Raw genomic sequence first — 12,570 nt, 5'->3', positions numbered from 1 at the left:
CATGTACCAAGGCCAATGGGTCCTATTCCTCCAAGGGTAGGTTCGGTGTACCAAGGAGGCATCTTAGAGAAAATGTGAAGGGCATTGAAGCGCATTTTAGGCCAGTAATCACTCATAATCCTTCACCGGTAGTCATTCCTCACAATGATCAAGGGAGGACATTTGAAGTGAGGACTAACTCATTGCAAAGCTTGCCAAAATATAAGGGTTTAGCAACGGAGGAGCCTTACTTTCATTTGGAGGCTTATGACTCGATTTGCAACACTCTTGGGAGTCAAGGACTCTCAGCCGATGATATTAAATTGGTACTATTCCAATTTTCTTTGGAAGACAAGGCGAAAAAGTGGTTCTACACATTACCTTCAGCATCTATATATACATGGGGGGAAATGCAACAAACCTTTTTGGATGAATTTTACACCGCTCAAAAGACGAATGATGCTAGAAAAGGGTTGAGGAGCTTCCAACAACAATATGGTGAAATGTTTCATGAGGCTTTTAAGCGTTTCAATATGATGATCAAAAATTGCCCTCACCATGGAATTGAATTGTGGGAATTAATGAATGCTTTTCACGAGGGGTTGAGTGCTGAAGATGCTCGTGATTTAATGTCTATCACCGGTGGGACTTTTGGTACAAATTACAAGAATGATGATTGGGAGTTTTTGGAGAGCATGGCAACTACATCAAAAAGAAAAGCTCAAGCATCGAGGAGAGCACGACCGGCCATTGCCCGACCTCAAGTGCACGCAATAGATGACGGTAATGTTCAAACCAGTAACCAAATTTATGATGTTTGTGCATTGTGTAATGAAATAGGTCATGCGGCTGAAAATTACCAAGGAATGGTGGAAGGGCAATATGAAGAAGTTCATGTCGTTCAAGGTCAAGGAGGGGGTGGTAGAAATTATAACAACATGAATTCTAATACTTACCACCCCGGGTTGAGGAACCACCCAAATTTTCGGTATGGGAACCCTTCAAATCAAGCTAACCCAAACTTTCAAGGTAGCCAAGGTAACTTTGGTTCGCGTCAACCTTATAACAATCAAAGTGGGTATAGAGGTGGAAACAACCAAGGCTATCAAAGGCAGTACCAAACGGGTCAAGAACAAGGGGGGTCGTCGGGTGGAAATGAAATGATGGATATGTTGAAGAGTATGCAAGCGGAAATGCAAAAGAGAAATAAACTTGATGAAGTCCGAATGCAAAAAGATGAAGTTCGTGATAAGACCATCCAATCACTAACAACCCAAATGGGTCAATTGGCAACCGATGTGGCGGAATTGAAGAAGGGAAAAGGTCAACTTCCTAGCGACACCAAGGTAAACCCTTCACATGGTTCATCACGAGGTAATGTTAATATTAATCATGTTAGTGTCTTGAGAAGTGGAAAAGAATTTAAAGCCAATTTGTCACCCGAATTGGTTGAGGGGGTGGTTGAGGATATCACGGGTATTGAAAGTGATGAGGAAGTTTCACCGGTAAAATCAAAAGAATCAAATGTTAACAAACCGGGTTTGGGTGAAAATGAAAAAAAAATGAAAAAAAAATGAAAAAGTTGAGGGTGAACCGAGTCAAGTCCCGTTTCCATCGGCTTTACTTGACCCGGGAAAGAAAAACTTTATTGCATCAAGAGGTCCCTAAAAAGAAGAGTTGTGGGATATGTTTAAACAAGTTAAAATTAACCTCCCACTCCTTGATGCAATAAAACAAGTACCCGCCTATGCAAAATTTTTAAAAGAGTTATGTACACAAAAAAGGCAAAACAAGAAGAAAGTGCCTAAGCGGGTGGACTTAACCGGGCAAGTGAGTGCGGTTTTGAATGGGGAGCTTCCTCCTAAGCTCCAAGATTCGGGTACGCCATTAATTAACATTCAAGTGGGTAATTTTCAAATGGCAAAGGCGTTGCTAGATCTTGGAGCCGGGTTAGCATTTTACCTGGGGGTTTATATGACAAATATGATTTAGGTCCGTTAGCAAGGGTAGAGACAACGGTTGTTTTAGCCGATTTGTCTCATAAGTTGCCCCGGGGGATGGTTCAAAACGTGATTGTTAAAATTGATGAGTTTTATTACTCGATTGACTTTCTAGTTTTGGAGTACTCGTCCGCGGACCCAAAACAACAACAAAATGTAATTTTGGGTCGGCCATTTTTGAGCACCGCACACGCTGTCATCGATTGTAGATTTGGTACAGTCGATATGACTTTTGGTAATCGAAAAATGCGTTTGAATGTTTTCACTAACAATTCTAATGCTAATGGCGTTGATGAGTGTTTCATGGCAGATATAGTCGAAGGATGCAACCCGCATGAGTATGAGGAGGATGGTATGGATATTTGTTTGTGTGATTTTTCTGAACAGGTTCATGCTTATGCGCTACGGGTTGAAGAAGAAAAGCAGGATGCCATGGCTTTGAGGGAAGGTTGGCCACCATGGACTCACCAATTTGAAAACTTTCCGACGGAAATCGATTCGGGAACTAAACCATCATTAGAGGAGCCGCCAAGGTTGGAGCTCAAAGACTTGCCGAGCCACTTGAAATACGCGTTTTTAGGGGATAATGACACTTTGCCGGTCATTATTGCCTCTAATTTGGAGTTGGCACAAGAGCAAGCCTTACTGGAGGTTTTAAAAGAAAACAAGGGAGCTATCGGATGGACGATTGCCGACCTCAATGGAATTAGTCCATCCATCATCATGCACAAGATCATTACCACCGAAGATGCAAAGCCGACACGAGAAGCTCAAAGGCGATTGAATCCGAACCTACGGGAGGTAGTTAAAAAGGAGGTAATTAAATGGTTGGATGCGGGAATTATCTATCCGATTTCGGATAGTGCTTGGGTGAGTCCCACCCAAGTTGTGCCTAAGAAGGCCGGCATTCAAGTAGTCAAGGACGAAAATGGTGAACAAATTGCCACCTGACCGGTTACCGGGTGGCGTGTATGTATTGACTATAGAAAATTGAATGCCGCCACTTCTAAAGACCATTTCCCGTTACCTTTCATTGACCAAATCATTGAAAAACTGTCAGGTCAAAAATATTACTGCTTTTTGGACGGGTATTCGGGTTACAATCAAATCGCAATACACCCGGATGACCAACACAAGACCACCTTCACTTGTCCATATGGTACCTTCGCCTTTCGGAGAATGCCCTTTGTTTTGTGTAATGCTCCGGCTACTTTCCAACGATGTATGATGAGTATCTTCTCGGACATGGTTGGAGAGCCGCTCGAAGTGTTCATGGATGATTTTTCCATTTTTGGCACTAGTATTGATGCTTGTCTCAACGAATTACAAAAAGTTTTAAAACGGTGCGTTGAGAAAAATTTAGTGCTAAGTTGGGAGAAAAGTCATTTCATGGTGCAAGAGGGCATTGTGTTGGGTCACGTAATTTCGGAAAGGGGCATGGAGGTGGACAAGGCAAAAATACGGGTAATAGCCTCTTTGCCACCTCCGAAAAATGTTAAGGGGGTAAGATCGTTTTTGGGACACGCGGGTTTTTATAGACGTTTCATTAAAGGATTTAGTGTTATCACTAAGCCTTTGTGCAACTTGTTACTAAAGGATGTCCCATTTGATTTTACTAACGAGTGTATGCAAGCTTTCACTGTTTTGAAGGAACATTTGGTCAAAGCTCCCATTTTGCAACCGCCAGATTGGTCAAAGCCATTCGAGATCATGTGTGACGCAAGCGACACTACTATTGGTGCAGTTTTGGGTCAACGGGTTGACAAGAAACCGGTGGTTATTTACTATGCAAGCAAAACTTTATCTGAAGCGCAACTGAATTACACCACAACCGAGAAGGAATTACTAGCGGTGGTGTATGCTTTAGATAAGTTTCGCTCGTATATTTGGGGGAGCAAGGTGGTGGTATATTCGGACCATAGTGCGGTCCATTACTTGATGGACAAAAGGATGCGAAGCCTCGTTTAATTCGGTGGGTGTTGTTGTTGCAAGAATTTGATTTAGAAATCCGAGACAAAAAGGGAAGTGAGAATGTGGTGGCGGATCACTTGTCTCGGATTCCGGTTGAAGGGATTGACGATGTTAGTGAAATAAACGGAAGTTTTCCCGATGAGCAACTCCTAGCCGTGTCCACCTTTGTTGCACCGTGGTACGCGCATTACGTAAATTATTTGGCCACGGGTGCCATCCAAAGTCATTGGACCAAAAAGCGAAGACAACAATTTATGGTTCAAGTGAAACAATACATTTGGGATGAACCGGATCTCTTCAAGATTGGACCGGATCAAGTCATTAGAAGGTGTGTGCCTGAAACGGAAGTATTGGAAATTTTGACCCATGCTCATTCATCCGCATGTGGGGGTCATTTTAGCGGGCACAAAACGGGTTACCGGGTTCTTTCATGTGGGTTTTATTGGCCCACTATTTTCAAGGATGCTTGCGAGTTTGATAGAAATTGCATCAATTGCCAAAAGATGGGAAGCATATCGAAAAGAGATGAAATGCCATTACAACCAATCTTGGTTGTGGAAATATTTGATGTTTGGGCCATTGACTTTATGGGTCCCTTTCCGAATTCGAATGGTGTCCTATACATTTTGGTGGCGGTTGATTATGTCTCTAAGTGGATTAAAGCCATTGCAACAAGAACAAATGACCACTCGGTTGTTTGCAAATTTGTTCAATCCAACATTTTTGCTCGGTTCGGCATTCCAAGAGTTATCATAAGTGATGGGGGTTCGCACTTCAAAAACTTTGATTTCAGTAAATTGTTGAAGAGGTATAGTGTGAATCACCGAATTGCCACACCTTACCATCCGCAAACGAGTGGATAAGTCGAAGTGTCCAACCGTCAAATTAAGGAAATTCTCATGAAGACCGTAAGAACGGATAGGAAGGATTGGTCGAGCAAGTTGGATGATGCATTGTGGGCATACCGAACGGCCTACAAGACTCCTATTGGCACAACCCCTTACCGGATGGTTTATGGGAAATGTTGTCATTTGCCAATGGAGTTAGCGCATCGGGCTTATTGGGCGATCACTACAGTTAATGCGGATTACAATGAAGCGGGGAAAATGAGAAAGCTTCAATTGTGTGAAATCGAAGAACTTAGAGACGAGGCGTATGAATGTGCATCGGCATATAAAGACAAACTCAAGAAGGTGAATGATGCAAAATTGCGAAAGAAGACATTCGAAGTGGGTCAAAAGGTTTGGTTGTACAACTCAAGACTCAAGATGTTTGCGGGCAAGCTTAAAAGTAAATGGATGGGCCCGTATGTCGTTCGGCGAGTTGGAAGGTTTGGCGACGTTGACATTCAAGACGAGCAAACACTAAAACAACAAACGGTGAACGGTCACCGGTTGAAACCGTACTTGGAGGGGAACGACATAAACAATTTAGAGCTTGACAAAGTGGGCTACATTCTACGCCCGGTCGATGAGGAACAACCGTGAGAGGCCCAGGTTTGGTAGTGTAAATAGTAGCGTTTTGTTTTTTTTTTTTTTTTTTTGTATAGTTTGCACAATTATCGTATTTCCTTGAAATCCGTGTTTGAAACAAGTGTGGGGACATTCGGGTCACGGATTGCTCTAACATTGCGTTGAGGACAACACGGGACTTTCGAGGGGGTAAGGTGATTTTTACTTGTTTTTGACAAATTTTAAAAACATAAAAAAATCGAAAAAAACTGAAAAAAATATAAAAAATACATGTAAAATAACATTTTTTAGCGAACCAGAAACGCCCAGGTGCTGCCGTAATTTACGGTGGCACTGTAACTTACGGTGGATATTGAAAAAGTCTGGCCTTTACAGTGATTTGAGACTGAGTTACGGTAAGGATATTGTTCCAGGTTCTACCGTAAGTTACGGTGATACCGTAAATTACGGTAGACCTGGAAGTCAGACGGGTCGTTCCGGGTTACGCACATATAAAAAATAATAATAATAATAACAATCACACACATCAGTCCCGAAAATTAACCCTATCCACCCATTTTCTCTTCATCTTTCTCACCTATCTCTTTCACCTATCACTTTCCAAACCCCACAAGACCTCCATAGCTTTCTCAACCTTTAATCACCCATAACTTCTTCAATTTCCAACCAAATCAAGTGAAATCGGAGTCTATTTTGGCTAATTTTTCACGCACTTTCTGATTTTGAGAAGAGATTGGTGAAAAAACGAAGTTTTTGGGCTCGGATTCCAAACCCTAGTCCGAAAATTTTAGGGGTTTTTGAAGCTTTTGTTTCACAAGTGTGTTAGCATCTCCAAACCAAGGTATTAAAGCTTATTTGTTATATTTTGATGCTACATTGTGAAAAGTAAGGTTATTTAGGTTATTTGCCCATACCCACTTGCTTGTTCTTAGATATGGTCATGAAATTGGTTATTTGAACATGGTTATGGTTGTAGATGTGGGATTTGTGATTAAAGTAGTGAACTTTTGGGATGCTCTACATTGTAGAGACACCATGCCCGATTTTTTGAAGAATTCTTGATAAATTTTCGGTTCACTAACATCTACAACCATGGTAACAAGCAAGTGTGGGGATATTGTGAGAGAAGACTAATGTTTGCGTTTGGTTGTGTTGTTTGCTCTAATGTGTGTAGAAAATGGCACGAACAAAAGAAAAGACCGGAGCTAGTTCATCTTCGTCATCGAAGGGAAAGGGCAAACAGCCGGAACAACAACCAAGGAAGAGACAATACATGGGTCGAGTAAGCAAAAGTGAAAGTGAAGATGAGGAAATGGAGTTGGACCCGGCTGAAAAGCCGAAATGGGACTCGGGTCCTTTGGATGAACAGCCAGAGCATTGGCAGCCAACTTTATATCATGACGGTATGAATAAGTTGAAGAATAAGGCAGCGGCCTTTATATGTGAGAGGGAAGTTCGGGAAGTTGAATTTCAACAGTTAGGTGTGTTTGACAAATTCCGCGCTCTAGGTTGGGAGTCGGCACTTAAATGTTTTGACAAAGATAAAAGCAACTTGTTTATCACCGAAATTCAAGAATGGATGGCAACTCTCAAGGTTAACACATATGAAAAGCCATCGCAGATGAAGCTAATTGGTGAAGTGCATGGGGTTCTAGTGGAAATGTCTTTTGACACGTTGAAGAAGCTCGGGAAATATGATAGTCTTCCAGCCGTGATTATATGATTCCCACTCTTGATAACCTTTTGGTGAAGCCGGAGAAGCACCCCCGTTGGAACGACATGTTGGCAACGCTATTTTTGCCTGGTACTTATCATGGAGTTTTGTATCGGAAGAATTTAAAAATCGAAGCAAAATTGTTGTTGGCAATTTGTCTTTTGAATGTCATACCACGAAGGGGGGACAAAGAGCAAGTAAGATTGCCGGAAGTACCAGTTCTCTATTCACTTATTACTGGGGGTCCGCGCTTCCCAATCCGTTATTTGATCATGAACCACCTATGGATCTGCCGGAACAAGTTTGGAAGAGACATTATTCCATATTGTCGAATCATCACGGGGTTAATGAAGCAACAAAAGGCACTTACGTCAGAAGATAGAGGAGCAACAAAAAGACATCAGCCTTTTACTCTAGACAAGATGGGAATTGGTTGGAATTATACGCATTCGGAGCGGTACCATAAGCTTAAGTCTGAGGGGCAAAGATGGAGAGCGTTAAAGGCAGGTGCTAGAGATTTGTTACCGGGTGAAGAAGATGAACCCGAGAGTGATGCAGAAATCCCATGTGGTGACGATGATTATGCGGATGCGCCGCATGGTGGTGCATATGTGAACTTTAATGTTGGGCAAGGGGGCCCGGGTGGAGGTTATGGTAGCGCTTTTTACGACTACACGGAGCGTTCTTACGAGCCCGGGTGGGCTTATGAAGGTACTATGCAAGAGGTGATAGCAAATCAACGTCCTCCGGCTTCCGTTTTTGAAACGTGGTCGGGATCGGAGCGGACGTTATATGATCAAAATACAATGATGAGTGCAAGCATAGAGCGGTCGTTGAAACATAGCTTTGATCGTAATGAGGCGTGGAATCGCACCCGTGCGTATTCCCATGAGTTGGAGATGAATAGTCGGTCTAATGATGATCAAGCTAGAAGAATGCACGCGGATTGGCACGCCGGGCGGCCGGTGGTGGTGGATCCACAACATGTGGATTATGCTTCTCTACCACCTTATGATGGTAGTGTGTCGTATCCGACTCCACAGCTTCACCACTCACAATGGATCGACCCGCGGCAACAAGAAGGAGCTCAACAACAACAAGGTGGGAGTAGTAGCGGCTCATTTGCGTTTGGAGAATGGAACGACATGATGTCTTCCATTTTTGGACCTCCAGGACCGCGCTATTATTAGTCAGGTTGTGTTCCTCCTTTGTATATTTTGTGCATATTTGTTAGTTTGTTTTGTTTATGGTCGGGTGGTTGGGTGGTGTTAGTTGTTATGTTGTGTTTGGGTTGGTGCTAGTCGGTGGTGTGTTGGTGTTAAAAAAAAGAGAAGAAAAATATAAAAAAAATTATAAAATGAAAAATCCAAAAAGAAATTTGTGGTTTGAGTGTTGAGCTTTTGGATTATGTTGAAGGATTTAGTGATCAAAGCCTCCTAAAACCATACATTGGGGTCAATGTATCCCAAGTGTGGGGATGGGGGGTAATTTTTGAAGATTTCGAAAAATTTTGAGTGAAGCAAAACATTGTGAAAATTTGAACACCCTAGATTAACCCCAAATGATGCACCGGCAACCCTTGATACCCTTTTCATTCTTGGTGAAAGTTGAAGCCACCTTGTACATAAATAATGCTTATCTTTGATGAGAGTGGCAACGGGTGGGTGTGCATTAGAACTTGTGCTTGAATGCGGTTTGAGTCCTTAGTTGAATGTGAATGTGAAAAGGATAAGGGAAATTAGGTAGCCTCGTCTTGGTGTGAGCGAGTGTGGGATTTGGGGGGTTGGACCTCATAAGTTATATATATGAGCATGGTTGCGAGAGGGGCGGGGGGTTTGGACATGTAGTAGCCATTTTGTGCCTAAAAGCTTATCGTTTGTTACCCCTAGCTACTTACTTAAAAATTTACCCAATTTAACCCGGTCTTATAGTGCTAGTAGTTGCTTTAGTCTTGTTTAGATATGTTATGTGAATGTTTCTATTTGTTGAAAAAAAAAAGAACAAAAATGATGAAAAAGAAAAAAGAAAAAAAAAGTGATGGTAGTAGTCTTGTATATATTAGTTAACTTGGTAGTTGTTAGTTTGCTTTATTGTAATAAAAAGACCGGGTTAAGTTTAGCTACTTCATATATATTCCATTTCCTACCCATACACTTAGCCACGTTACAACCTTGGAAGTCCCTTTGATTTGCATTCATGTTCGACACATACGAGGAGAAGAATCGATTTAGGTACAAGCTTATTGTTGTGCAACCACCCGTTAGCCGTTGTGTGTCTAGCTCATGTTGCTAGTGCTTGCTTGTTACCGAGAGGAGAGACATAGCAAGGGGTGCATTAGTTGGGTGTTAAAAAGGGGTTAGTAAAAAGGATTGCATGTTTTTGCTTGGTTTACAATGATCACTTGTTGAGAACTTGATTTAATGAGTTGCTTGGGACAAGCAACGACTAAGTGTGGGGATGTGACGGGTGGTCCATTGGACAACCCTTTTTGATGTTAAAAGACAAGTTTATCCCTCATTTAAGTGTGTAATTATCTTGAATAAGATAACTACTGTTGCTTATGTCTCAGGTGCGGTTTGGTGGCTTAAACTGGATAAAATGCAGCTTTGGAGGGTTTGAAGAAGAACGGGTCATGTGGGGAACGAAAGAAGAAACAAGGCACACATTTCAGGGGTCCACCGTAATTTACGGTGCCACCGTAATTTACGGTGCCACCGTAATTTACGGTGGCCCTGAAATGTCAAAAGATCCTACCGTACCTCAGTCCTCAACTACCGTAACAACCTGATGGTCACTGTAACTTACGGTGGCACCGTAAGTTACGGTGGAAGCTGCGAGAAAAATGTAACTGCCTCATTTAATCAGTTTTGATGGTGTCTTTTGGGATATTCTCATCATTGGACGGTTTTGGAGCTTGCTAGGGGCGATTTTGGCTATCTTGCTTGGTTGTAAACATTTTCTAAACAATTCGTTTGTGTTTTCGATCCGTATGAACATTGAACTTGTTGCTATGATGATTCACCAAGCTATGTGTGGCTAAACTTATGGTGATCATCTTGAATTGAAGGTTTGTCTATGACTTTTGTGTTTGGATTCATATTTCTAGAGTAATAGACTTGCAATGTCTGTTTGTTTATTATGGTGTGTGAATGTTTGTTTGTAAATTGTTGGTTGATGTTATAATCATATTCTAAACCGTACGTTCTTGGTGTCGTTGACAATCGAGATATCACGGGAGGGATTAGGGTTGGATATTAATCAATTGGTTATCAGGTAACAACCTCGCATTGTCATAATCCGAGTACTTAGTTCCCTTTTATCACAACAAACAATTATACATGAATCATGTCTATGTGATTCTTTCTAGTGAATTTAAACACAATTGTCAAAAGCAAACTGGAAATTTAGGATGGTCGCTTGTTCCCAATCTGTTTACAACTTAATATTTGATTTGCAATTCAAGTAGTTAATAGTAGTTCGTAAAACCAAAACAAACAACTCTTGAATTTTAATTTCTGCATTTTAGTTTAATTTTAGTTTAAGTGCAAAGCTATAAAATCACACATTTTCCACATACTCCCTGAGTTTGATACCCACTTACCGCTAACTATTAGTTGTAATTGGATTAAATTTGCGTGTACCTACGACAGCACGTCATCTTGCATATTTGGATTTAAACGCCTCTGATGTTGTGCACATGGTTTGTAATCGTCTTCCATCAGAATCTTGTGAGTACAGAAAGAAGGATTGATGCCCTTTATATCCATGATTTTCCACGCAATGGCTCTCTTATGAAGTCTTAGAACCTTGAGAAGCTGATTTTTCTCATCCTTTTCCAATGATGCCGAAATTATGACCGGTAAGTGACGTTCCTCGTCCAGAAATGCGTACTCGAGATGTGGTGGGAGTTCTTTCAACTCCAAAGGCGTCGGATCTTCAACCGAAGGTTTTGCTTTCTCTTCTTCTACATGGCCAATTTCTGGAAATCTCTCCGAACTCTGGGAACCATCGTCACCAATCTGATAGACTGGCTGCTCGAAATCGTGGCCCTCCTGCGTAATGCCAATCAGGTCCCCACACGCTAGACGTGTGTCCGAATCAATCTCGTCAATAGTTCCTTGAAAATGAGAGCACACACATGCATCGACAATGTCGACATAATAAAGCATGTCATCATGACTTTGCGGATGCTGCATTGATCTTTTGATATCAAAAGTCACGTGCTCGTCATTTACTCGGAGCGTGATTTGGCCAGCTGCCACATCAACAATCGTCCTCGCTGTATTAAGGAACGAGCGTCCAAGTATTAAAGGCACTCTTGAATCTTCGTCCATGTCAAGAATAACAAAATCCACGGGGAAAACAGATTTATTGATTTTTACAAGCATGTTTTCCACAAATCCACGCGGATACTTTATTGAGCGGTCTGCCAACCGAATGCTCATTCTAGTGGGTGACGGCTCACCCAGATCCAGCTTAGTAAAAACCTTATATGGCATCGCTCCCAAGTCAGCCAATGCATGGCTAACAGACATGTTTCCAATCAAACACGGGAGCGTAAAACTACCCGGATCTCCCATTTTCGTGGGCAGACGATTTTGCAGAACGGCGGAACAAGTTTCATTCATCACCACACACGATATATCCTCGAGCTTCTATTTATTCGAGAGGATATCCTTTAGGAATTTCGCATACTTTGGCATCTGGGCCAAGGCTTCAACAAACGGTATATTAATATGTAGTTGCTTAAAAAACTCAAGGAACTTACCGTATTGCTCTTCGTTCTTCTGCTTCTTCAGCCTGCCTGGATAAGGTACTGGTGGAGTGTAATCTTTGACCGGCTCCTGGACTTGTGCTGTACTTGCTGGGCGCAGCCTGGCTTGCACCTCGTCCGGTGTGTCAGTCGGGACCGCTTCAGTGATTGGTGATGAGTCCGATATGACGGGTCCGGTAGTCTTTCCACTCCTGGTCATAATCGCATTCACATGCCCGCTCGGGTTTGGTTCTGTATTGCCCGGAAGACCACCTGGGGGCCTTTTAGACATCATCTGCGCCAGCTGACCAACCTGATTCTCGATATTCTGAATCGAGGCTTTCTGACTCCTCATTTCTCCCTCGTTAGCTAGAAAACGATCTTCACTATGTTGGTATCGTTTTTCGGAGCTAGAAAGAAGCTGAGCCATCATATCCTCCAGCTTGGAACTAAACTTAGGGGCCTGCTGCTGGGAGCTACTCCCAGTGCCCTAATTTTATACGAACATGGACGCTGCTGGTAAGGTTGGTTGTATGGCTGGAACTGCTGACCCTGACCCTGCTGTGGCGCTGGAGCGCGCTGAGTGAACCCCAATGGGTTTTGATTACCTGTATTCGCTCGCCACCCAAAATTTGGGTGATTTCTCCAACCGGGATTATAGGTGTTGCTGTAGGGATTGTT

General features: G+C 42.3%; 1 non-coding gene across 1 annotated transcript; it reads right to left on the bottom strand.

Annotated features, from left to right (window-relative positions):
• Nucleotides 1–438: 438 nt before the first annotated feature.
• Nucleotides 439–544, bottom strand: LOC118485200. Its single transcript, XR_004875505.1, has one exon. It is a non-coding gene; the product is annotated as a small nucleolar RNA R71 (small nucleolar RNA).
• Between the last annotated feature and the right edge of the window lie 12,026 nt (nucleotides 545–12,570).

The sequence above is a fragment of the Helianthus annuus genome, chromosome 12 (genome assembly GCF_002127325.2).
Source record: "Helianthus annuus cultivar XRQ/B chromosome 12, HanXRQr2.0-SUNRISE, whole genome shotgun sequence".
NCBI lineage: Eukaryota > Viridiplantae > Streptophyta > Magnoliopsida > Asterales > Asteraceae > Helianthus > Helianthus annuus.
Note: the sequence above shows the minus strand (reverse complement) of the source record. Positions and strands in the feature narration are given on the sequence as shown.